Below are 25932 nucleotides of genomic sequence, written 5' to 3'. Positions count from 1 at the left end.
GCCGAAGTGCCCAACTCAGGCTTAATGGATCGCATTGCTGTTGCAGTGATTTTCTAGGCACCTACAAATTAGGAACTGTGATGCTGAGTGTCACAATGCCTCAGTCCCTTTGTGGATCCAGACCCTAGTGTGACTAAGATCACATGGAAGAAGTATGCTTTACAAGGCATAGTGCTGTGGACTGCTGACAGAGTAGCTATTGTGGTAGGATATAAAGAGAGACCCTTGAGAGAACAAAAGGAGGATGGTCTGGAACCAAAGACTGCAGAAGCTACTGGCATAGTAGGTAAAGTACACTGAGCCAAAATGTTGCATAGAAACTATTGTACTCCCATTGAGGGCAATGGGGGTCTATTCTGGGGACAGGATCTGGCCCTTTAAGTTGCATTGGAAATCAGAGCTGAGTTATCTCACATAAGAAGAGTGTCTTTAGAAACTTTCCTATGAATGATTAATGTCTTTCTGGCTAGCTTTTAATTAGCAATTTAATTCACCTATTTAATTTTGCATTCCTTTTAAATAAACCCAACAGTTTCAGACACTTGCTTTTACATCTAATTTGGTCTTTTTAAATCCACATAAGCTGGATGGTGGTATGAAATACAGGCACTCTCCACCTTTATTTTAAACATGATGCTCGCGCACACACAAGCTTTTAAATTTCCATTATTTTAAAGTCTGTCTTAAGCCCTTCTGTCCATATTAATGGATGTTATTAATGATTCAACAATTTAGAGAAAAAAGTGGTAGGAACCCATAGCAAGATATTTTCTTAAGCGTCTATATGCACGGAAACAAATTAGTATTAAAGACACTTAGCACCACCCTTGACCTCCACTTTAAAAAAATGAATCTGTTTTTAGGGAGAGAGAAAGAAGGAAAGAAAAGAGAAAAGACTAGCAAGTAAAGGGGAACAAGTGATGGTAGCAAAACTATGAGATATATGGACAGTCATTAGGGATGCATGTACTGGTTCAAACAAAATAAGACACACACTCCTCTCTAACTCTTATCTTTAATCCAAAACATAATCTGAACCTCTGAAGGCCAAAAAAATTTGGTTAGCTTTTTCTCCTCCATTTTCACCCTCAGCTACCCTTGAGGGTTCTGGCCATGTCCAATGAGAGGACCATAGGAACAGCCATATTAGTTGTTCCAGTGTTTTGTCTCTGTCAGTAGCAAGTACCAGATGCTTCAGAGAAAGCTATAAGAGCTCTGCAGTAGGCAGAGGTGGGATAATCTGCCCACTAGGTAGCGCTCATCTTGGTCTCTAAAGGTAAGAATCTCTTAAACCCCGAAGCAAGAGATTAGAGAGAGAGTATTGTTATTTCCAAGTTTAAATACTTGGGAGTTGGTCACACACTACAGTGTGGGGGGAGTGGGGTGGGGAATATACAAGTACCTACAGTGGGTAGGTAAAAGGCTGTCCATTTCTGCAATTGTTTCTATTCCTCTCTATCTGTAAAATGATCCCTGTTTAACAAGCAAAAGAAAACTCCATTCTGTCAATCAATTCCCTGCCATTTCAGGTGCCAGTTCAGGCATGTTCTCCACCAAACTGCATACATATTTGTGGATTAGTATGACATAGGCTATGTCTACACCGTGAGCTAGGGGTATGATTCCCCAGCTCACGCACACATACTTACGGTAGCTCGATGGAAGCTAGCTCAGGTATAAATTGTAGCATTGCTATGGCAGCACAGGCATGGCTTAGTTGGAACAAATAGAAACACTCCTGAAAATGGTGGGTGCATACTTGGCACAGCTAAGCCGTGCCATGGCTGCCATTCAGTGCCTGTGCTATTGTAACACCGACAGACCCCAGTCATTGGTGGGGGGGGGTTGAACTGGGGACCTCTGGATCTTAGTGCATGAGCCTCTACCCCATGAGCTAAAAGACAACTGGCTCATAGCGAAGGCTGTAGAGCAGACTCATTTCATGCACTCTCTCTCACACACACATACACTCTCTCTCTCTCCTCTCCCCTCCTCCCCCGGTGCCACCAGATGGGACAGAACACCACACCCAGAAGGTGTGTGGGTTACACTATCACCGCTACACTACTATTTATTCTGACACTAGCTCTGCTCGAGCTAGCATGAGTACGTATACATGAGCAGGGGAATCATGTATACGTACAGTACTTGAACTTCCTATATTTTTTTAAACTGTTAAACAGTTTTTTGTACAGCACTATTGTATTGCTCTGACAATTTTTATTTTCTTTGGTGGGGTCTTGTTGAGTACAGAGAACTTATCTAGTTAGGGATGGTGCATAAATAAGTTGGCTTTGTTATTACATAGACCTGGCTTACACTAGAAAATTAGGATGGTATAACTATGTTGCTCAGGAGTGTGAAAAATCCTCCAGCATAGATAGTGCTTGATGGATGGGAGAATTCTCCCATCAACCTTGCTGCCACCTCTGGGGGAGGCAGATTACCTACTCTGATGGGAGAACCCCTCCCATTGGTGTAGGTAACATCTTCACTGAAGCACTACAGAGACTCAGCTGCAGCATTTTAAGTGTAGACAAGCCCTTAGACACAGCTTGCCTAATCAATGAAAGTCTCAGAAAGTCAGGCAAAGTCACTAATAATCATCAGGCAGAAAGACTAAAATAGAAATACAAACACTTTGCAAGGAAGGCTTCTTAATTGACTTTTGGGCGTATGTCTTCCACTGCATGAAGACACCCACGAAAGCTCATGCTGCAAAATGTCTGTTAGTCTATAAGGTGCCACAGGACTCTCTGCTGCTTTTACAGATCCAGACTAACACGGCTACCCCTCTGATACTTTCCACTGCATAGTTCGCCCAGGTGAGTGGCACCCAGGTTAGTTTTGCCCAGGTGCAAGCATCCCTCATGGTGAAGTGTTACTTGCCTTACTGCATCTCCACTGCATTCAGCTTCACTCATTGCTAATGAAACACAGACTGGCCTTTACAAGCGTGTTACCTGTCTCAAGTGAAATGGCAAATTGGTTAATTCAAGTTTAAAAACCTCTAAGTGCGGATATTCCGCCAGTTGGCAAAACTAACTAGCTCAGAAAAGCATTCCAAGTTGTGGGTGCTGGTTCATGCTGAATATGAACTCTGAATGTTTTGAGGCCTGCCCATTGCTTGCAGACACTGTAGAAAATCATTCCATGGATGAGACAGAAGTTAGGCCACCTAAGATGTCACTTTAAGATTTTGTTTAGGTTCACAAGAGAGGCTTTCCTATATGTGCCTTTACATAGATACACACAGGTTTGAGAGTGTTATCCTTGGTGGTTCAGTGGGCCCTTTGTCCTCTGCTAAGAATGCCACCTCACAGTCAGGTGCATTTTGGAAGGTTACACCACATTAGTTTCAGTCACCAGATCCTCAACGGGTGTTAATTGGTGTAGTGCCCTCATCTCCAACCCAGCTCTGCTGATTGACACCAGCTGAGGATGTGGCCCTCCATGTGATCATGTTAGAATCAGTTTGCTAATAATGGGTGAGAGTATCTTACTTAACGTTTAGGGCTCAGAAATGTGCAATTCACTCACACCTGGAAGCCCCACGAATAGACTGTAGAGCATAACAGGGCCAGGTACCAGGACATATACTAGCTGTCAGGTGCCATTCACCAGTGAGAGAGGCCTGTGCTGCCTCAGTGAGGACCCATGGACAGCACAGCTCAGTTAACATCACCATCCTCACAACCCACCAAGGAGGGCCACTACACTACTGAGTCAAGAACCCCTGACTTTCCCCCTGCACCTCCACTCTGGCCAAGATAGCAGCCATGTCTCCACGAAATCAGATGGCCCAGAGCTGCTCACATACTCCTCTCTCACATCCTCACTTTAAACTTCACCAGAGCATCCTCCTCTGTGTTCTGAGGATGGGAGTGATCAACAGGACCACAATGGTTCCATCTATTATAATGAACAATTAGAGGATCCCAATACTGGATCCCGTGAACACCTCAAATCGCTGCAGGGGCAACATGAGTTTTTTGGCATGTCCCAGGAGATTAACACAGCCAGGAGCTGGCAGATGGGTGGGGAGTAGGAGAGAGTTCCAAAGCTGAGGAGGGACCAGCAGTTACTTCCTAATTTATAACAGGAGAGCTCCTGCTTGAGTGCCTCTGCTGATCTTAGATGCGATAGTGCTGCATATGTAACCCACTCCTTGCTCAGCTACGACCAGAGGGGTGACTGAGAAACACACTGACTGGGTTAGACTGGATTGAGAGAGGCTCTCAGGTTATAGGCTTGGTATTTGTTTACTTGCTTGTACAAATTCCTATTTGCACATGCAGTTACTAGTTCTTTGAAATCAATTGAGAGATTCCTGTTGAATTCAATGGGCTTTTGATCTGCCCTTGGTGCCTACAGTTGAACCTGTATCCCCAGATGTCCAATGCTGCAGCACCCTTCTTGTTGATACTCTTGTTTGGTGATAAGGTTTCTGCACTGATGTATTTTCTGCATGCCCAGATAGCCAGTGTGCAAATTTTGTTCCATATTTCATGATACCACTGGCCCAAAAGCTAGTCTGCTGTGTCATCACAATTCATTGGGCCTTTTCAACATATGCTTTGGTCTCTTGAAATTCCGGGAGGAGAGTTGCCCCCTCATTATTACTAATAATATGAATTGCAGTAGACGCTTGTTTGCGGCAACACCTTGTACAAACAACCACTGCTTACAAGCAACATTCCCCCTGGTGTGAATTGTCAACACTCCCCATAACAGCAGGAGCCGCTTAGGAGCAACATAGCAAAAGGGCATGGATGTGTTGCTACTAATGAGCATCTACTGCAGTGGTCCCCAACCTTTTTGTGGCCAGTAGCACATTCACGTTTTCAGAGGATTGTGGTGGGCGCCAACAGTTTTTCAAGGCTTATTTTGTATTTAATATAACCTAATATATGGATACAGAGAGAAGAGAGAAGCTGTAGAGAAGCCGCAAGCACAGAGAACACTGGTGCCTGCAGTCCCGGAGTTCTCTGTCCCCGGCAGGTGTGGGGCCGTGGCTTCTCTCTGGCTTAAGCCACGGCCCTGCACCTGCCAGGGACCGAGAACACCGGCGCCCACAGCCTGCAGCCCTGGAGTTCTCTGTTCCCGTCAGGCGCGGGGCCGCGGCTTGTCTCCCCTGCTGGGCACTAGGCAGGCCCTGCGCCTGCTAGGAACAGAGAACACCATGCTCACCGCCTGAGTTCTCTGTCCCCAGCAGGCGCAGGGCCGTGGCTTCTCTCTCCTGCTGGGCACTAGGCGGGCGCACATAAATGCCCCGGCGGGCGCCATGGCACCCACGGGCACCACATTGGGGACCACTGATCTACTGTATTTGTATTGCAGTGGTGCCTAGAGGCTCCCCTTATAAATTAAAAACACTTTTTTACATTCAACACGATTATAAATGCTGGAGGTGAAGTGGGGTTTGGAAGTGGAGGCTGACAGCTCGCGAACACCCATGTAATAATCTTGCAACCCCCTGAAGGGTCACAACCCCCAATTTGAGAACCCCTGTATTAATGGGACAGGGGAGTGGTCCCTGCATGCCTATTGATGACTAGGCTGGTTGTTAAAGACGATAAGGACCTGAATAGATCTGGCCTCAGGGAGAACAAAAGGAATAACTGTATCCTAGATCAGTGGTTCTTAACTTTCCCAGACTACTGTACCCCTTTCAGGAGTCTGATCTGTCTGGCGTACCCCCAAGTTTAATCTCACCTAAAACATACTTGCTTACAAAATCAGACATAAAAATACACAAATGCCACAGCACAGTATTAATGAAAAATTGCTGACTTTCTCGTTTTAACATATAATTATAAAATAAATCAACTGGGCTATAACATTGGACTTACATTTCAGTGTATAGTATATAGAGCAGTGTAAACAAGTCATGTCTGTCTGAAATTTTAGTTAGTATTGTCTTCACAAGTGCTTTTTATGTAGCCTGTTGTAAAGCTATGCAAACATCTAGATGAGATAACGTACCCCCAGTAGACCTCTGCGTATCACCAGGGGTACACATACACATACCCCAGGTTGATAACCACTGCCATAAATAAAACCAGTTCTCTAATTTCTCTGAAGGAGGGACTGGGGTTTGAAGGAATGGAATTTCCCCAGAAGCTGGACAAAAGCCAGGAGTTACTGCTATCACTTAAGAACTCAGGAGAAAAAAGAGGCTTGGGCAGGAGAGGATCAAAGGAACATGCATATAAGTTGTTTTTTTTGTTTTGTTTTTTTGACTGCAGAACCAGCCAAGGAAACAGGAGGCTGGTAGCAGGAGAGAGAGAGAGAGAGAGAGACACACACACAGATAGACAGACAGACACTCTCCATGATTTGGAGGAGAAGCCATGTGCTGGAGGGGGATCCTGGACACCTTAGAGGGCTCTGACCGAATCCCAAAGAACACTCAAAAGTGGTGAGGAAACTGAGGCAGGAGATGGCATATAGGTGTTACATTTTACTTTATAAAATATAATTGTCTTAGAAAGCCCATGTGCTGTGTGCTTCAACTATCACGTGTCCCTACAGAGGTCAACTGTAGACTAGGTAGCCCACAAGGCTGGAGCTTTGAGAAGGGTTGTGCTTAAGCAACTGTGGTGCTGGGGGTGGGTGGGGAGGAGGTCAGCACTGGTACCAGTGGTCTAGGGCAGCTGGACTGCAAGGACCCACTTCTGTGATGGGGTAACAATCTGTGCCCAGGAAGTATGCCAGAGAGACCACAGAAGGAGTCAGGCTGGAGACTACACAGATCAAGAGAAGCTTAATAGCACATAGGTTCAACGTATTGGGAACAAACACAGCAGCCTGGTGAGTGCCCAGCAGCGGAAGCTTTACTAGGGTTATTTTAGGCACTATGCATTGGCATAGTAAGAGGGAGGGAGAAAGGAAGGTTTACTGTCCCCATTGTACAGATAAGAAACCGAGACACTGAGATAAAGCGCCTTATCCTCAGGCATGGAGAAGTATGTGGCAGAGCCTCAAATTGAACTCTGATATCTGGAGTCCCAGGACACTGTTTTTAAAAGAGAAAGGAGGGTCTTTTTCAAATTGGCCTCTAGCAATTTTATACCAGCATCTGTCTGTATTCGTCTGCCCTCTCTCGTCTTAGACTTGTATTGTAAGATCTTTTGGGCATGTGCCATCTTTTTGTTCTGTTTGTACAGCACCTAGCACAACGGGATTCAGGTCAAAGACTAGGGCTAGACCACAAAGCCAATACAAATCATAATATTTAAATAGCACTGGGAAGCACATCTACATACACAAGATGTATGGTATCAAAGTTCCAGGCAAGCATTTGGTTAACGTATAATGTACATATATACTCATGCATGCTCTCCCACTAAAGAAGCATATTTTAGAAAGAAGTGTGGTTTCCAATGCTTCAACATCCAGCATCCCCTCACTCACCTTCAGTAGGCCTTAAAATGTCTTCTTTTAGTGCTTGATTCAAAAAACTACTGAAGTCAATGGAACAACTCTCTTTGGACTTCCTCGCACTGTGGATTAGACCTCAAAAGATTTTATATAAAGTCTAGAGGGGGAAAAAAAGAAACAAAAACTAGTAAATGCCAAGTACATACAGATAGTTGTAAGACCTTCCTGGGTGTTTGTTCTGGTATAAAATAATTTCATAGAAACTTGAAGCTCTGAAATATCCCTTTACTTTTTAAAACAGGAATTTATCAGAACGATGCTTTGGCCCAGGATTGTAATTTGTTTGGATGCAGTTGGCCTGGTTAAAAGCCCATTCAAGCCAATGGGAGTCTATTTGGCCTTGCATCAGACCGATTATTAAAGTAAAATGTATGATCCCTCTCACAGTTAAAGCATTTCATATCTTATTTTACATTTCTTCTCCTGCTCCCACCTAGGCTGTTGTTTTATGTCTCACTTTGATAGTCAGTTAGCTTCTCTAATTAATAAAGAAAGATCTGTGTGAAGTTAGGAGATGTATTGGTAACTTGACGGATGTGAGTTTAAAAAAAAAAAAAGCTATATATTCCCAGATGCACCTAGATCAGGGAAAATAAATGTGTAAAAGCACAGAAGCCTCTGACTCCCCCACACATTCTTCCTAGCCTGGCTTGTTGGCAGTTTGGTTTCCCCTTTGAGCAGGACAATGTTGAAAGAATAATAATGAGGAAGTAGATTTGACTGAGGGAGTGTAAGCGATTTGGCCACCCTCCTGTGCTCTATCATGGGCTGAGTGCCTTTGCACTGCCCTGATCTTTACCCTCCCTCTTCCAGACCCTTTCACACTGACTCCACACACTTGCTCATCCAATCACCATCCTCACTGGGGCTGGGTTTAGTCAACCAAAATGAACTCAGAAGTAAAACTCAAAGTGCCAGAAAAGCCCATCCCAAGGGTCTGGCTCTTACCTCAGAGCCTGGGTGAAAGAGAGTGGGTTCCTTCACAGAGTCCCTTTATCAGTTCTTACAGGGTGCCCTATTCTTGCAGCTGCTCTGCTCAGAATTGACAGAGTCTTCCCAGAGTCAGCTGCATTCAAGGGCTGCTTCTGCTCTCTTCTAAGGAACCAGCTGCTTGAGGTTACCTCTCTGCACCAGGTGTTTCTGGATGGCTCATTTAGCAAGCCTGCTCCAGCCTTGAAGTCTCCCACAAGCAGCTCCCTTTCCTTTCGCTCTCTCACAGGGAGGTTTACAAAAAGGGTCACCAATGTCAGAGCCTATTTTTGCTGCCTTTGTCCCTGACTCCACACACACCTAGGCACTGATTTGACTTTTGTAAGGTTCAGATCCGGTAGACAATTAAGCATGTGCTTATGAGTTTGCAGAATTGGGATTTTAGAGAAATCAGTAGTAAACTCCTTTATGTGAACTTGAAATCATCCAATAACCAACCTGAATGGTGTTATTTTTATTTCTCCTTAGTACATATTTGTATTACAATAGTGCCTAGCAGCATCAGTTAGGGACTGGGGCTTCATTCTGCTTGACCTTGTACAAACATAACAAAAAGTCCCTGCCCTGAAGATCTTAGTATTCAAGACCTGGATCTAGCAACTCGTATTCACTTACTTAACTGTGACATTTATGGGACTATGTGAAGTGCATAAAGTTAAGCACACACTGAAGTCTTTGCAGGGACAAGCCTAAGTATTCATCCTCCCACCTGGTTGTTTTCAACTGCTTCCAGTCAAACAAAAATATCCAAATTTTCCACAAAAGCAATTCCAGCATTTTAGTTTGGCAAATTGTAATTTTGCCTTGTAGCCTTCCCCCCCCCCCCCTTTTTCCATTCTTTGTCACTGAGTTAAGAAATCATCTGCACACTAAACTCCACAAGTTTGTTGTCTGGGACCATGGAGCATAATTTTAGGACTAGTCTATTTGGTGCCAATGAAAGGTCAACAGCAACAGTGCTGACCTTCTGTCCTGCCTCAAAAGCATTCTCAATCAAAGATGTCAGTCTAATCACTTGATCCTCAGCACTACGGCTCTGGAACTCTGCCTGGTAATGAGATGACTAGCAGCACTCTAGTTTATTATGCAGATTTCTAACAGAACAGTATTCATCAAGTGTGGAGATGATTTAAGTCACCCACCTTGCATGAACTTCCCTAGGAATCTGTACTTGCTCCAGTGCTCTTTAATATATATACTGCTGACGCTGACCTGCCGTCTACCTCAGCAACTAAGTTTGCATATGCTGATGACATCTGCCTGGCAATAGCCAGAAGGAGCTTTGAGGAGCTGGAGTACTGTCTGTCATCTGACTGAGACCCTTTGACCAAATACTTTTTGAAGTGGTGACTTAAACTAAATGCACTTGTTTCCATCTTGCCAACTGCTTAGCTCATCGACAGCTGCAGGGCCTCCTGACCAATCAGCCAATTGTTTTTTAACCCTACCCTACTTATTTGGGAATAAAGCTTGACCACTCCCTCTTCTTTCAACACCACATGAAGAAGACACACACTAAAATCTAGTCGAGAGTTGCACTCCTTCACAGGCTTGCCAATAACTCATGGGGCACTAGCACTGCAAGCTTATGGACATCTACCAATGCCCTAAATATTGTAGCTGCTGAATACTGTGTGACAGCCTGCGGCTTGTCATCATTGTGGCAAAGTCAGACTCAATGATTAACTCTTCACTTTGTATCATCACTGGTGCAACCCAGACAATTCCAATCTCCAACCTTCCAGACCTGGCTGGCATTGCTCCCTTGGAGATTATGCGTGAGGCCAGGGCCCTGGCTGCATTACTGCATGTAGCCAACTATCAAGACAATTTACTTCACAATTTCCTCCTAAAGCCACATAAAAAAATGTTAAAGTCAAAGTTCCCCTGCTCTGAAATATTTGAGCCTCTCGGACAATACATCAGACACAACCTTTCTAAGAAGCAGTGGCAATGATTGGTGCAGGACTATATTCTGGATTGATGGCACATTTCTTGGCAGCTACACAACTCATATCTGTGTCCCCTAGTATCTCTGAACCAGTTCTTGCATGCTCCTCAGAACAACCATATGAATGAAGAGATTCTTCTTTGTTACAACAGGATGCACTGTGCTCATGGGCGGTTAACATATCTTTATTGGGGCTTCTAGAGCTTCCCATCCTGCCCCTGTGGAGCTCAAGAACAAACAATGTGCCACCTGGCTATGGACTGCCTTCTTTATCATCTTGTTGGTGGATGGATGCACTTGACATCTCTGTATGATGCTGTCATGTTAGAGTGGCAACATCACTTACCCAACAGTTAATTAATCGTTTATGCCTTCAGAAGTTGTGTGCCTGATGACTGACTTAGGATATTACTGATGCAGAACTACAAAAATTATAAATGAAGTATAAAGAAGTTAATAAGCTATCTAACAACCAGACCTGAGTCAACTTCTCACCAGACTCTATTACAGTCCTGTCATAAACAGATAGTTAAGGGTTAATGTCTCTTTTACTTGTAAAGGGTTAAGAAGCTCAGTAAACCTGGCTGACACCTGACCAGAGGACCAATAAGGGGACAAGATACTTTCAAATCTTGGTGGAGGGAAGTCTTTTGTTTGTGCTCTTTGTTTGGGGGTTGTTCGCTCTTGGGACTAAGAGGGACCAGACATCAATCCAGGCTCTCCAAATCTTTCTGAATCAGTCTCTCATGATTCAAACTTGTAAGTAATAGCCAGGCAAGGCATGTTAGTCTTATTTTTGTTTCTCTCAACTTGTAAATGTTCCTTTTTGCTGAGAGGATTTTACCTCTGTTTTGCTGTAACTTTAAACCTAAGACTAGAGGGGGTCCTCTGAGCTATACGAATCTGATTACCCTGTAAAGTATTTTCCATCCTGATTTTACAGAGATAATTTTTACCTTTCTTTCTTTAATTAAAAGCTTTCTTTTTAAGAACCTGATTGATTTTTTCCTTGTGTTAAGATCCAAGGGGATTGGATCTGGACTCACCAGGAATTGGTGGGGGAAGGAAGGGAGGATGATTAAATTCTCCTTGTGTTAAGATCCAAGGGGTTGGATCGGTGTTCACCAGGAACTTGGTGAAAAAGCCTCTCAAGGCTGCCCAGGGAGGGGAAGGTTTTGGGGGGACAGAAAGTGATCCAGACACTGAAATTTCTGGATGGTGGCAGTGTTACCAGATCTAAGCTAGTAATTAAGCTTAGAAGTGTCCATGCAGGTCCCCACATCTGTACCCTAAAGTTCAGAGTGGGGAAGGAACCTTGACAAGTCCCAAATGGTATTTTGCTGTCAGTTCTTGTGCATTTCACTTACCCCTTTCCCTCTGCTTTCCTTTCTCAAACACACCCTGTCACTTCTATTTTTGCCACCTTTCTCGGAGTTCTTCTAGCATCTTGCTCCCTGCGCCTCCCCACATGCTCAAACATGAAATTACCTTTCCCCCATTCTATTGCTTCCAATTCTGACCCCCGTTAATGCATAGACTCTTTCCACTTTGAACTGTTTAATATGACTATATAGTCTTCTTTGGCTCAAACACCTTCCTTTATGACTCTGATTAATTTCCACTAGTTAACTACTATTATACTGTTGCTTAACTGGAAAAATCAAGCCAACAGCTTCCCCCTAGGACTGCCATCTTGACCAGTCCCATTCACTGGATCTTTCTGAACCAAATGAATTTACATTTCAATTTAAAACAAGAAAAAAAGAATTTCCAAAACATAAAACCAAAAACTTTTGCACATATGGAATAACTAGAGTTGGAAATTGTTTTCCTGTCCCGTGAAAATATGAGTTTTTGAAAATTGTTCTTGTCCCAAATTGGAACAAAAAGTCAGTCTCAAAAATGTTTGCAAACCAAAAATAAAAAAACCCAACAACATTGGTTCAAGTCAATTGAATCATTATTAGCTTAAATTTCTAAATAAAAAGTTGTTTTGAACCAAGAAAAAACACAAAAAGTGTTTTGAAAGTGTCCAAACTGGATGTTTCAACAATTTTGAATTTTTTAAAATTTTTTTGACATCTGGAATTATTTGTCAAATTCACAAAAAAATCGGTTTCAACAAATTGGCTGTTTCTGATGAAAGCACATGTTGAAAACTTCCCAGTCAGCTCTAATAACACTAGACAGTAAAAATCCATGGTGCAACACTCCATTACTAAAAACAAGATTGTGCTGATACACTTCCAAGACAGATAGCTACATTTATCCCATTGCTCTTAGTGATAATGTATCAAAATCCCTGTTCCCACAGACCTATATACTGTTTTTTAATGGTGAAACCTTTAGATGCTTTGGATTTTTAAAGAATCAACTATGATCAACCACTGTGCTAGATTTACACCAGCTGACTGTAAATAGCTAAACATGTTTCACAACATTGTTGCAAAGTAATTACTTCAGTAGTGCTAAAGGAATCCTGTGCAATAGGTAGGCAGGCCCACAACCGGGAAGAACAATGAGATAAGATACTTTAACTCAGCTATTCAACTATGAAGCCAGTTTCCATTATAAATATTTATCTTTGGAGGCTAGATGCATTTTTATTCCCTAAATGTCAGTAGCTATTAATTATATAAACTTTGATTAAAAACCCAGTTTCAGGCTTTAATGGCTGAAAAGTAAAAGTTTATTAACAAATAACTCATTCTGCAAATAAACTTCCTTTTCATTGTTTCCGTAGGAAGAATTTGAAAAGGCACCAATTCCTATCTCAGACTCCTTAAAGCAACTAAATAATTGATGAATCAGAGATGTTGGAGATGAAAGAGGCCTCATTAAGTCCTTAGCAACATCACAAGCAGAAAGGGGAAATTTATTATCAGCATAATCTTGTTTTTTGTAATACAGTGTTGTACCATGAATTTTTACTAAGACATCTGTAAAGCACCGGACTGACATTGTTCTACAGCAAAGCATTATAAAATGGACTTGCAACAGCGCATGCGTCCATTGTTAGGAAAGAGCTGCATGCGGTGGTGCATGCATTTCTGTACCCAAATTATTCATCAATTGGGAGAAGAGTGTATACAGTGAAAGGCAATTGCCCAGATTCTCAGTTGTTGTAAATCAGCCTAGATTCATGGACTTCAAGATAGCTATGCTGATTTATACCATATGGGGCCAAAGCCTCAGCTGTTTCTTTCTTTCCTTCATCCACTCACTGGCTTCATGCTTTCTCCTCCACCTGCCCCTCAGGCTTCCAGCCTCCCTTCGCCCAGTCTCTCCTTAAAACTCAGTTCTTCAGCAGGACTCTGTGTGTGTGTAGATAGAAGACAAAAATGTGAAACATGACATGCATTGATCACCATCACTCGCTCAGTTTGGGGGTTTTTTTGCATCCCGTCTCTCTTCCATATGTTGTACACTTCTGCCTAGATTGTCACACTCCCTGTGCAGTCGGGCACAGGATTAAAGACCCCATACTTATCTGCTCAGATTGTGCATCAGGCTGTGAATGGGAGGAGTTCTAGCTCTATCTCCCCTACTTAACAGCTGGCTCGCCACACGGGAGACTGAACTGCTCCACAAAAAGGGATGAAAATAACGGTGTGAGTAGGGAACATGACTCAATCACAATTTGCTCCCTCCTGGGTGCCTTTACTCAAGGCAGGTTGTAAGGTTCAATCTAGCTCTGGGAAAGATCCCTGTCTACTTGTATCTGACGTGATATTGTGTGCGACCTAAAACAGCAGTGCAGGAACCTCAAGCATTTGAGTCCATTTATCTAAAAATATGGAAAGCTCCAGTCTGGTCACACAGCCCTCTGTACCTAAACATTCTCTTCTTCCACCTCTACTTGGCAAGACATCCTTACCAAAAGGACTGCACCCCCTGGTACTGTTTAACCCTTCATATCTTTCACAGGGGAATATCAAAGAGAGAGAGACACAGACACTGTTTCCCTAAAGTGCTGAATTATTTTTATGGGGAGAAAAAAAGCTATTGCTTCAGATTCTCTGTCTAGATTCAGGAAGACAAGAGCACATTGCTTATGAAAGAAACTTTCCAAATGAGCTACACAAAATCAGAGCTGGTGGGCATTTTTTTCAAATGATTTTTTTTTAATTGAGAAAGTGGCCTAGTTTCAAAATCTTTCAGCCAAAAGAGGTCAACATTTAAATCATTATCAGAATGGTTATCAATTTTACTTACTACCAAATGAGTGTTCAGTACATTTCAAAATCTGAAGTTTTGATCAAAATTTCAACAAAACACATTGTTGAGGAATCATGGAGAACACAGACGGGTCCATTTCAACCCTGTGAAATGAAAACAATTTTGACATTTCAAAATTATTTTCATTTTTTTTGATCATCCCTCCTACAATTACAAATCCTGATGCATATGATTAACTCTACAAGGGAGTCCTTTTATACCAGCTGAGGTGTAAGCCCACAAGGAGTTCTAGTTGACTCAATGCGACTATCCCCACGTGTACAACTGAGCTCATAAACAAGGGTTTGCAGGAGTGGGCCCTTTGTTTAAAATGAAAATTTAAATTCTTCGGAAATTGATGAGGACAGAGAAGTACCGGCAAAGTGTTCCACCCAGGACTGGTTCATTCCAAGCTACGATCTGCCACTGCCCCTGCTCCCAAGTGACAGCAGGAGAGAAAAGGAAGTGTTAATAGTACCATGAATCTACAATTTCCACTGTACTGAGAAAAAGAAACAAGTCAGAATAAACTATGAACCACAGGGATTTCTGTTGCAGTATAGTAGCTTTTCTTCCAAAAGCAAACTCTTGAGAGCAATAACGTACGTAATTTTGTTTCTCATGTACTGCAGTCTGTTGTACAATCTGTAGCACCAGCAAAACTAGCAGAAATCTTTCAGTCGGACAGTAATTTTTCTCCTACATTAAATAGGAACTAGTAGTTTCTGAGCAGTATCTGGGGGGAAAGTAGCCCTTTGTATATGTTAAGTGTCAAAATTCCCCATATGACGGGAAAGGATAGAGTATTATGAAATCTGAAAAGCAATAACAGAATAGTTTCACTCATATAATCTCATCTCATTTTTAGATTACATGATAAGAAGCAGTGTCAAAGGCAAAGGTAGCGGTGTGCAGTATAAACTAATATTTTGGCCATGCAACATGAATCCTTTGATATTACAGAAAGGTTTGAGAGTTGTTTATTTTTCTCAGAAATCTGATGTCACTCACATTATTGTGAATATCTTCCTCCCATTTGTAACTCAAAATAGAAACACATTGATTATCCAGTTGCCCCAGCCTGTAATCTCTGACAAATCTCTGGTGTGTGAAACTCTTTGGAAAGGATTAGTCAGCAACAATAAGAGACAATTCCATCTTCCTGATGGGGCCAATCCCAACCTGATGGACATCAGTTGAAGAACTCCATGAACTTTCAATCAATGGGTTTATAAAACCAATTGTTAACATCTTCTGCTATACTTTGACTCTCCACAATCAATTATTTTACTGCATTACAATCTGAAGAGAATTCAGCCCTATATCTTACACTTTATATCTGCAGAAATTAAATTCCTTCACAGAAGAAACAGAGAGCAGCTCTGCTGATATGATATTAGTACAATTTATTAGAAATACTCTTAGGGGCAATGTTCTAAAAAAACAAGCAATAAATAAATACAGTGTTCAAAACGACTTTGAGTTTACATACAACTCTTTTTCCTGAAATGTGACAGCAAGGTAAAACCCACACATGTTAACGCAACTGTTTGAAAAGCCAGCCACAGAACTAGATGTTGGTACTGAAAGAAATCTTTTGTTGCTAGTGTTTGAACCCTGTAGGAGTTAGTGTTGTCAGCTGCACATTCAAAATTTAAGAGGAAAATGCTAGTCACGTGCATGCTGTAAATCTCTGTTCACACCAAATTCCAAGTTATTGCAGAAAAGTTTGCATCTGTGAATACTCAATACTTTTAAAAATATGTCTGAAAATTTACAGAACAGTTTCCATTTGTAACAGAGCTGATGGAAAAGAAATGGAATATCCAATCCAATATTTTGATATTTGTTTTCATCCCGAATCAGGACAAACAGACTATCAAAACTTTGATGGAAAGAAAAATTCCCCCAAAAATGCAATTTAGAAATGTCAATGTTTTTTACTGAATCGAAATGTTTTGGTTTGTCAGTTCAAAATATTTAGTTTCGAGCCAGATCTGTATTAACCTCTGCACCTACCTGAGCCACCACAGTGACTCCTGGGAGTGGTCATTCCAGGACCCTCATGTCACTGTTCTAGAACGTCATCCAAACTAAATCTTCCAGAATGCAGCGGTGCTCATTTTTAGTAAAAAATGGGGGACATAATGCTGGTTTGAGGAGTTTTGTGACTTTCTAAAGTAAACTGGAGTTTAACTTCCCTTGTCACAGGTAATTCCATTTGTTTTATAGTGCCATTGGTTATTTATGCTATAATGTATCTCCATCCTTTTGGAATTTTGAGATTTATTGTGAGCCTTCTATAGGAAGCTGCCATCTTTGTATCCCTCAAGAGCTGTGCTGTGTGTTTCTCAGATACAACATTGTATCAGATTTTTAAATCTTCAGTGTCGTTCACCTTGGTTAATAATGTCAAGTCACCATATTTTTCCTTGATAGACATTTGCGTTACACACACACACACACCCCATCACAATTAATGGAGTGAAAGATTATATTACTGCAGGAGACCTACAGGTTTACACCATACTTGGGACAAATGACTGGGCATAATCATCAGCTTCTGTTATGCTAAGCATTCCTGCACTTCTCTTTTCTACAGAAGTTCTGGTCTGAGCTTCAGAGGCCTAGTCAGCTCAGTAATGTGCATCATCAACACCTTTTTAACCTTCCTCGTTCAAACTTCCAGACAGCTTAATTAAAATCCTTGCAAAAGGCTAAAGGAACAAGCATTTCTACCAATGTCTGGGTTAATCTGACTATAGATGCCTGCAGTTAAAATAGTTACTTTACAGCATATTCTAGAGAGTTTTAAATCTGATCAGAAGTTACTAGTTTTTACATGTTTTCTTTTTGCAGAGATGGGCCAAATTGGAACTCCACAAACTTTGGTGATATTCAAATGGGGTGTCTGACCAGATCCATAGATAACTTGGGCCAGTCACCAAATTTCTCTCAGTTCTCTTCTGTTCCTATTCACTTCATCCCAGTTGCCCAGGCCAAAGATTCCCAATGTCAGTTCCTAAAGTTACCACCTAAATAAATAGCTAGTTTAAGTATGTGGCCAGATTTTCAGATGTGTTGAACCTGCTGTGGGACAATGTAAGTAAAGCAGTGCATGCCTTAGAAAAATCAGGTTGCTTATTTGAAGCTGCCTGAATGTGAATTTGAGGTGCCTAAATTTAGGTCCCCCCATTTGGAAATTAGGGCCTTGAGCTGCACAAGATAAGAGGCCAATAAGATAACATGCATTAATGAACGTTAACAGACGGAAGGAAGGAAATCACAGGATTTGGAAGAATATTCTCAAGCATTAGAAAGCGGCAAACAAGTAAATAAGGGTCAGTAGACAACTGTGGAAACTAGACTTGGGGGACTCAAACTTTGCAATGCTGAAGGTCACATTGCCCACTCAGAGCTGTACCTAATTTACTTATTTGCTTTCATCACATCCAAAATAGAAAACTCGTTGGCAGATTTTATCACCTTGATAAAGTCAGGACAGATCTTGGAGCACTTTGAAAAGTAAGGACATAATCCAAAGCTGAAAGAACTAGCTATAAATAAGAATGTCTCACAGAGTCATCTAATAGACAAACACATAGAATAAGTAAGGGTACGATTTAGTCATGGGTATTTTTAGTAAAATGAAAAAAAAAGTCATGGACGGGTCACAGGCAATGAACAAAAATTAATGGCCTGTGACCTGTCCATGACTTGTACCCCTGACTAAATTTAGCAGGGAAGCCCCAGCTGTTGGGTGCCACCAAGCAGCAGCTGCTCCATCCGCCCCCAGGGCCCCCGCTGTTCCAGCTGCCCCAGGATCACTGAGCAGCGGCTGCTCCAGCCACCTGGGACAGCTGCTCAGGTGGTCCACGGGGCCAGCCACCAGAGCAGTGATTTAGAGAAGGGATGACTTGAACCTGGGTCTCTCATATCCTAGGGCATTGGATAGTCTCAGGTGGTGGGCGTCTCTCAAAATCCCAACCTGGACCTGAGAAACCTTTGCTAGAAATGTTGTCCAAACTGGTACATTTCCATTAAACATTTTGGTTTTGACAGAAAAACAAACAAACCAACCAACCAACCAACCTGATTAACCTGTTCTGTTTATTTGTAGGTTTATTTCTGGAGAAAGGGCGGACAGCACATAAAAAAAAAGCAGGAAAATGGGAGTAGTGGGCTTAAGATACATTTCAAAATGAGACATGTTGGGCCAATAAACTTTCCTTTGTCTAAAGTGTTTTGCACATAACCAGTCCATAACTAATGTGAATCCTGCTTAGGTCAAACTATCAGCACTGTCATTCTGCAGGTTTAATATAACAGACTGGAGCAAAGAGATATACATTTCTACTTGTCTTTAGGGCTCATTACAGAGGTCAAGAGCTGCATTGCCCTTTAGTCCCCCCTGTGTAGGCAGCAGAGAAATACACAGCACTCTGTGCTGCCTATTTACATTCACTTACTACCTAATCCACACCATGCAGTTGCTTTATCCCCGCGCCACTGCTTTGCAGCTTTCAACTCTGTCTGCCATCCCTTCATTACAGCTAGGTCCCAAAGATGCTGAATGAGAGGATGGTTATTTGCAAACAGGCTGTTAAACTGAACAAGAAAACCCATCCTTAAAATCATCTTATCCTTTCTTTTGGAGAATGATCAAACTAATGCAAGGCAATTCTGAGTAAGAGGTGACCTCTGAGGTCCAGTTTCTTACTACAGATGCTAGTCTGTAGCAGCTCCACCAGCAGAGAATACTGAGGCAAATAAACAGATTACAGTGGGTTGAGGGTGCTCGTCAACCCCTTGCTGATTTCCTATTGAACTCACTGACATTTGGAGGGGAAGATCTCGGTACTAACTATGTAGAAATGGTGCCCTAAGAGGAATGAATCATGAAAAGTAGAGCTACAAGAGACCTATTAGATGTCCCAGCCCATGCAGCATGGGTCTCAACAGTATATTTTGTAGGGCTTTGTCTAATCTAGTTGTAAAATATAACAAGCAATGAGGATGTATAGCTCCAAAAACATCCATCTTCCAATAGAAAAATAAATTGGTCTCCATAGGGACTAGGAAATTCAGCAGCTAACAAAAGCAAAGAACAATGGATTTTTTGTTGCATTGCCACATTACAGAAAAACAAGGCAACCTGGCTGTCACTGACATATGTAGGCATTACCTTTTACTGCTAGGCAATGCTATAAAAACTAGTTGACAAAGTGGGTTTCTCAGAACAACGGAGCCTGAGTAAAGTGAAAATAAATGTGTGCTGGCAGAATTAGGAAAAAAAGTAATGGAATAGGGATTTAACACAATTAAAACTCAGCCCCCACTTCGCACAGCAAAGCATGGCAAGCAAACAAAAATTAACTCCAGGGCATTGAACCACTGTGTCAGCCTACAATCAAGATCTGCCGCCAAGGTCATACAGTAAAGCTCTTACGTGGATGGCAGTTGTATGACTGTGCCACAGTCTGGCTGGCTCAGCCATGCCTGTGACAAATCAGCTACTTCTCCCATCTCCCCATCACCCCCCAATCGGATAACCCTGTATAATGATTGGGTCAAGCTAGCAAGTGGTCATGGGATACCTTTAAAGAGATGTGAGAGCTCAGCTGGGAAGAGGGAGCTGCAGAAGAGCAGGCGGTTCCTCTGGTAGAGCCTGGAGGAGGGTAACTCCAAGGCAGATAGCCTGGGGGATGGCTGAGGAGTGTGGCAGGAGGAAGGCTGGCTCAAGTAATTGGCTCTGTAAGAAGGTGACTCCCATGGGGGGAAGCCCTGAGAGTCAGCACACTGTAGAAGAGCAGGAGAGAACTGAGAGATGAGCCCATGAAAGGCTTTTGTTTATGTTGCACTTGGGCCTATTGTCTAAATTTGTTACCAGCACATAGCCAAGGAGGTGCTGAGAGAGTTTCCCCAGGAGGAAACTGAGGCAGGTTGATTAGTTCCATGGTGTACCACAAGGGGGTGCTGTAGAGGCTGGCCATGCCGCATAGAGTCATTGCGATTGTTTCATTAATAAGTTGCACTTCTAAAAACAGCACCATTCAACCATGCATCCTAATGTGTTTTACAATCATTAATTAAGTTTCACAACAGCCCTTATTTTAGAGCTGTTGGCCATTTTTCATGTGGAAAGCTTTTGCTACAAAAAATAGAATTTCACTTTTGATAAAACTGTAACAGGAGATTTTCATTCTGATAAACAGTTTCAATTTTCTGACAAGAAGGTCAAAATGAAAATTCTTATTTCAAAACAAAAATGTCAATTTGACAAATCCCCCCCTCCCCCAGTTCCTTGGTTCAAATAATTGAAATGGCAGCATGTCAAAGAGGTAATTCAAAACTAACTTATTTTGTTTTGGAACATCAGTTTGAAATGAAAAGCTTTTCATGTCCCTATTTTCAAGCAGAATTTTTCAGAATTTTTATCTCATGAAATGTTGACTTTTTTCACCTGTTATTGATTCAGAACAAGAGCCAATTTCAAAATATTGAAATTCCCCAGGGGATGACATTTCCATTTTCCAAATATGCAAGGTGGCTTATGATCACTTGAGTACACCAGCAGCATTCAGAACTCCAATTTACAGACCAGTAATGCACGGTTGTTTTAAATCATGGTTACATTGTGGCTGCCAAAGCTCAACTTCTCAAGGCTCCACATCCTTATAGTCCTTATGTGGCTCATCAGGGGCTATGCCAGAATCAAGCAGGCCCTCTGCTCTATATGCCAACAAAGAATAAATGAATAGTATTAATTAATGCATATAAATGCACATATGTTTACAATACACTTTCTACTCATAAAGGTGATGTGTGTGAGGTGCTGTAGGTTGTTGATCTGTTCCACCACATAAAACCTCCAATGATTGAGATTCCACAATCATAGAATCTTAGAGCCAGAAGGGACCTTGAGAGGTTATATAGTCCAGTCCCCTGCACTCATGGCAGGATTAAGTACTATCTAGACCCTCCCTGACAGGTGTTTGTCTACCCTGCTCTTAAAAATCTCCAATGATAGAGACTCCACATCCTTCCTGGGCAATTTATTCCAGTGCTTAACCACCCTGACATTTTGGAAGTTTTTTTCCTAATGTCCAACCTAAACTGCCCTTGCTGCAATTTAGCCCATTGCTTCTTGTCCTAGCCTCAGAGGTTAAGGAGAAAAATTTTTCTCCCTCCATTTGTAACAACCTCTTATGTATTTGAAAACTGTTATGTTCTCTCTCCGTCTTCTCTTTTCCAGACTAAACAAACCCAATTTTTTCACTCTTCCCTCATAGCTCATGTTTTCTAGACCTTTAACCATGTAATCAGTTGTTCTTCTCTGGACTTTCTCCAATTTGTCCACATCTTTCCTAAAGTGTGGCACCCAGAACTGGACACAATACTCCAGCTGAGGCCTTACCAGTGTGGAGTAGAGCAGAAGAATTACTTCTTGTGCCATATTTACAACACTCCCATTGATACATCCCAGAATGATGTTTGCTTTTTTTGCAACAGTGTAACATGTTTGACTCATATTTAGCTTGTGATCCACTATAACCTCCAGATCTTTTTCCACAGTATTTCTTCCTAGGCAGTCATTTCCCATTTTGTATGTGTGCAACGGATTGTTCCTTCCTAAGTGGAGTACTTTGCATTTGTCCTTATTGAATTTCATCCTATTCACTTCAGATCATTTCTCCATGCTTAAATGGAAGCATAAAAAACAATTTCTTACATGTATATAACACTGTTATTCTCAATGCAGTTTACAGGCTTAGCAGTTGGTATTACAAACCTATTCTAATGTAAAGAGCCCCTCCTCAGGTAAGAAGTCCCATTGATTTCAATCATGTAGCCCAAAAGAAACAATAGAATTCCTTATTAAAGGGTAAAATCAATGGGACTACTTTTATGAATTGTCCCCACTCACATAAGTAAAATTTCCTAGATCAAATATCATAAATTGTAAACAATATATACAGATGAGTTTCCCCATCCCTGGAATGCAGCCACCTCTAGACTGGAACTGAGGAGGGTGTGAGGTGGGAGTTAGAGACAGAAAATTTGGCCAAAATTTAGACCCATTACCCTTAAAGCGCTATATGATCTTTAACAGCCACCAGTGATCACGACTTTGGTTTTACCTAGTATTCAAAAGCCTGTTGTATGTAAAACTGAAGGAAAACATGAGGAAATAATCAAATTGAAAATATTCTACAAAGAACACCCTTTAAAAAAATATAGATTACTTTTTATATACTATTGTTCTGGGTCAGAATATACTTTGTTAATTTTAAACATGTAGGGCAATATTCTGCTACCCTTACACTGAACAGTTCCTTAGTCCAAGAACAGTCTAACTGATTTCAGTGCAACTGCTTCTGCACTAAGGTTTTGTGTCATTCATACATGCAGTTAAGTAGATCTCTTGTCTGTTTTGTTTTGTTGTTAGATGCAGTGAAAAGGTATGAGGCTCCAATCCTGCAAACTCTTAATCATGCACCATAACCTTACTACCTTGAGGATCGGGGCCTTGGGACCCAACACTAAACCCTTAACAAAATGATCAATCTGCAATCATGTGAGTAATCCCATTTAATCCTGATGGATTACTTGCCTCAGGAAGGATTTACCGACTAGTAAGATTTAGGATGGGACCCATTGGGACAGTCTCAGCCAGTATAAATAGTCAGAGAGCCATTCAAGTCAATAATGGAGTTATAAAAATTTATATCAACGGAGGATATGCCATATAGCATCTAGCCATGTTTGCTCTTCAGCTGACTTGTGCCATTTGGAACTGAAGAGGGTGTGAGGTGGGAGTTAGAGATGCTGGCTGGGTGCTGGCAGGTAAGTCTTGCCCACATGCTCAGAGTTTAGCTGATCGCCATATTTGGGGTCGGGAAGGAATTTTCCTCCAGGGCAGATTGGCAGAGGCCCTGGAGGTTTTTCGCCTTCCTCTGCAGCATGGGGCACGGGTCACTTGCTGGAGGATTCTCTGCAGCTTGAGGTCTTCAAACCACAATTTGAAGACTTCAATAACTCAGACATAGGTTAGGGGTTTGTTATAGAAGTGGATGGGTGGGATTCTGTGGCCTGCATTGTGCAGGAGGTCAGACTAGATGATCATAATGGTCCCTTCTGACCTTAAAATCTATGAGTCTATTTGGGTGATACAAAGCAGCTATAAACTCAGGTTTACTGGTCAGTTAAACCCAGCTGATGGTTGCTTACCATCTCCAGGGCAGCACAAAATGTCCAATTCTCTAGCCTATTCTCCAAACACTTAATTGGTTTGTGTTTGTTTTTGGATAATATTACACTTTCCATTCTGAGGATTGTTTTTCCAGACATTCATCTCTTTCTTCTGTAAATAGACCCTTAATATTCAGTATAGATTTAGGGATAGAGTAAGGGGATTTAGGTGCTTAAAGATGCAGATAGGCACCTAAAGGGATTTTCAAGAGCACTGAGTGTGCAGTATGGAATTATATTTTGAGGACAGATAGCTATTGTCCCTGCCTCATTACATAAGAATGTCATGCAAAAAAAAAAATAATGTGTCTTATACCTGGGCATCAATAGATGATAAAATCATAGCATATCAGAGTTGGAAGGGACCTCAAGAGGTCATCTCGTCCAAGCCACTGCTCAAAGCAGGACCAATCCCCAACTAAATTGTGGATGGGCTCAAGACTGTGTTTACTGGCCAGGAATGAACAAACAACTCTGCTCCTTAATAGAAGGGTGTGACAACTGCCGTCTTGTGATACCTGCTAGTAGAAAGAGACTCTGTTCCCATAATAGGGTGGGCAGCTCATTTGGTAAGAGGTGGGAACACACTCATTTACCTTCAAGGAAAAGCAGTACTTGATACAGTGGTCTACTATTCACATTTTTGGGAGGTCAGTGCCCTGCCTGATACATGAAACAAGTCAGTGATTGACAAATGGAAGACCCACTTTGTGAGAGATGGTGAATACTGTGTCTGGAATGCCAACAGTGCACCCCAATTAGCCTCAGAAACATTCAAGGAATTTGCACTCAAGTGAGAGTTTGACCACCTACACCTCCTATCTAGCACACCCACAGAGAAATGATAATCATAGATTATTAGGGTTTGAAGGGACCTCAGGAAATCATCTAGTCCAACCCCCTGCTCAAAGCAGGACCAATCCCCAAATGGCCCCCTCAAGGATTGAACTCACAACCCTGGGTTTAGCAGGCCAATGCTCAAACCACTGAGCTATCCCTCTCCATATAAGCTGGAATCATCTGTGAAAACAGATACAGACTGTTGCACAAGACTGTTTCTTCGAGTTCAGACTCCTTGTTCGCATTTTTTGGCACACAGGAATACACCATCACATGGATGCCAAAATGGTTCTGCACAGGCACTTATGGGACGAAGGATCAAAATCCTGTTACCAGTGAAGGGAGATGCAGAACAAGAAGGATGGGGACTTCACTGAAAGGAGATGGCCAACCATCAGAAAAAGTAATCACTAGAGTATGAAAAATCAGCCAAGGACCTACCAGCCTGGGAGACAGGCACTCCTGTGAGGATTTAGCCATTAAAGAGACACCAGAAGGAGTGGCCTAAAGCAGTTGTAAGGGGTGCAGTGGCACCCAGCCCCTAGGAGGTGATTACACAAAAGGGACAAGTGATCCAAAGGAACAGGAAGAACTTACGAGCCAGTAGGCACCTCATTCAAAGAACGTCTACAGAGATCATCACAGAATGGAAACACAGATCGCCATCCCGGAGGCCATCACCACGGGACGGAGGAGATTCCACAAAGATAGTTTGGTCTCCTCAACAGATAACCACACTGGAGTGATCTATCTGTCTCCCTAGCACCTGTCTGTAACTCTAGCAAACTGTCTCACAAACTAACTGGGGATTCTGTGGTAAAGACGAGATATCAACTCAGCTATGAGCTTGTTGACATGGGGTAAGTGTCTGAGCATTATTTATTTGTTTTTAATGTTTATATTTTAAAGTTTGTAAAATAGGGAAGATGTATCATGATCAGTGGAACAGGAATCAGAGGGTGCAAGTACCCTGGAGGAACTGTTATCAAGGGGACACCAGTGGAACAGTGAATAAGGGGAGTTAGATTTGAACGACACAGCCACATGGACAGAGCAGTCCACAGAGTTTAAAAAATTTCCACTCGTTCACTTTAACTTGCATTCAGCTTCACTCCTTGCAAATGAAACAAAGTGGGATTTTTATACAGCAGTTACATAACAAGGCCCATAGTCTTTAGAGTTGCCTATATGTGTTTTCATGTGGGTCATACCCACAAGTGGTTGTCCTTTTTTGCCCT

At 42.0% G+C, this 25932-nt stretch overlaps 1 long non-coding RNA gene across 1 annotated transcript in view; it reads right to left on the bottom strand.

Moving 5' to 3' along the window:
• The window catches only part of LOC120400302, an 82142-nt gene that overhangs the window by 33364 nt on the left and 22846 nt on the right, over positions 1–25932 (bottom strand). Inside the window, exon 2 of the long non-coding RNA XR_005595701.1 lies at positions 7417–7540. This is a non-coding gene — a long non-coding RNA (uncharacterized LOC120400302). The remainder of the gene's footprint in view (positions 1–7416; positions 7541–25932) is intronic.

The sequence above is a fragment of the Mauremys reevesii genome, linkage group 3 (assembly GCF_016161935.1).
Source record: "Mauremys reevesii isolate NIE-2019 linkage group 3, ASM1616193v1, whole genome shotgun sequence".
Taxonomy (NCBI): domain Eukaryota; kingdom Metazoa; phylum Chordata; order Testudines; family Geoemydidae; genus Mauremys; species Mauremys reevesii.
Note: the sequence above shows the minus strand (reverse complement) of the source record. Positions and strands in the feature narration are given on the sequence as shown.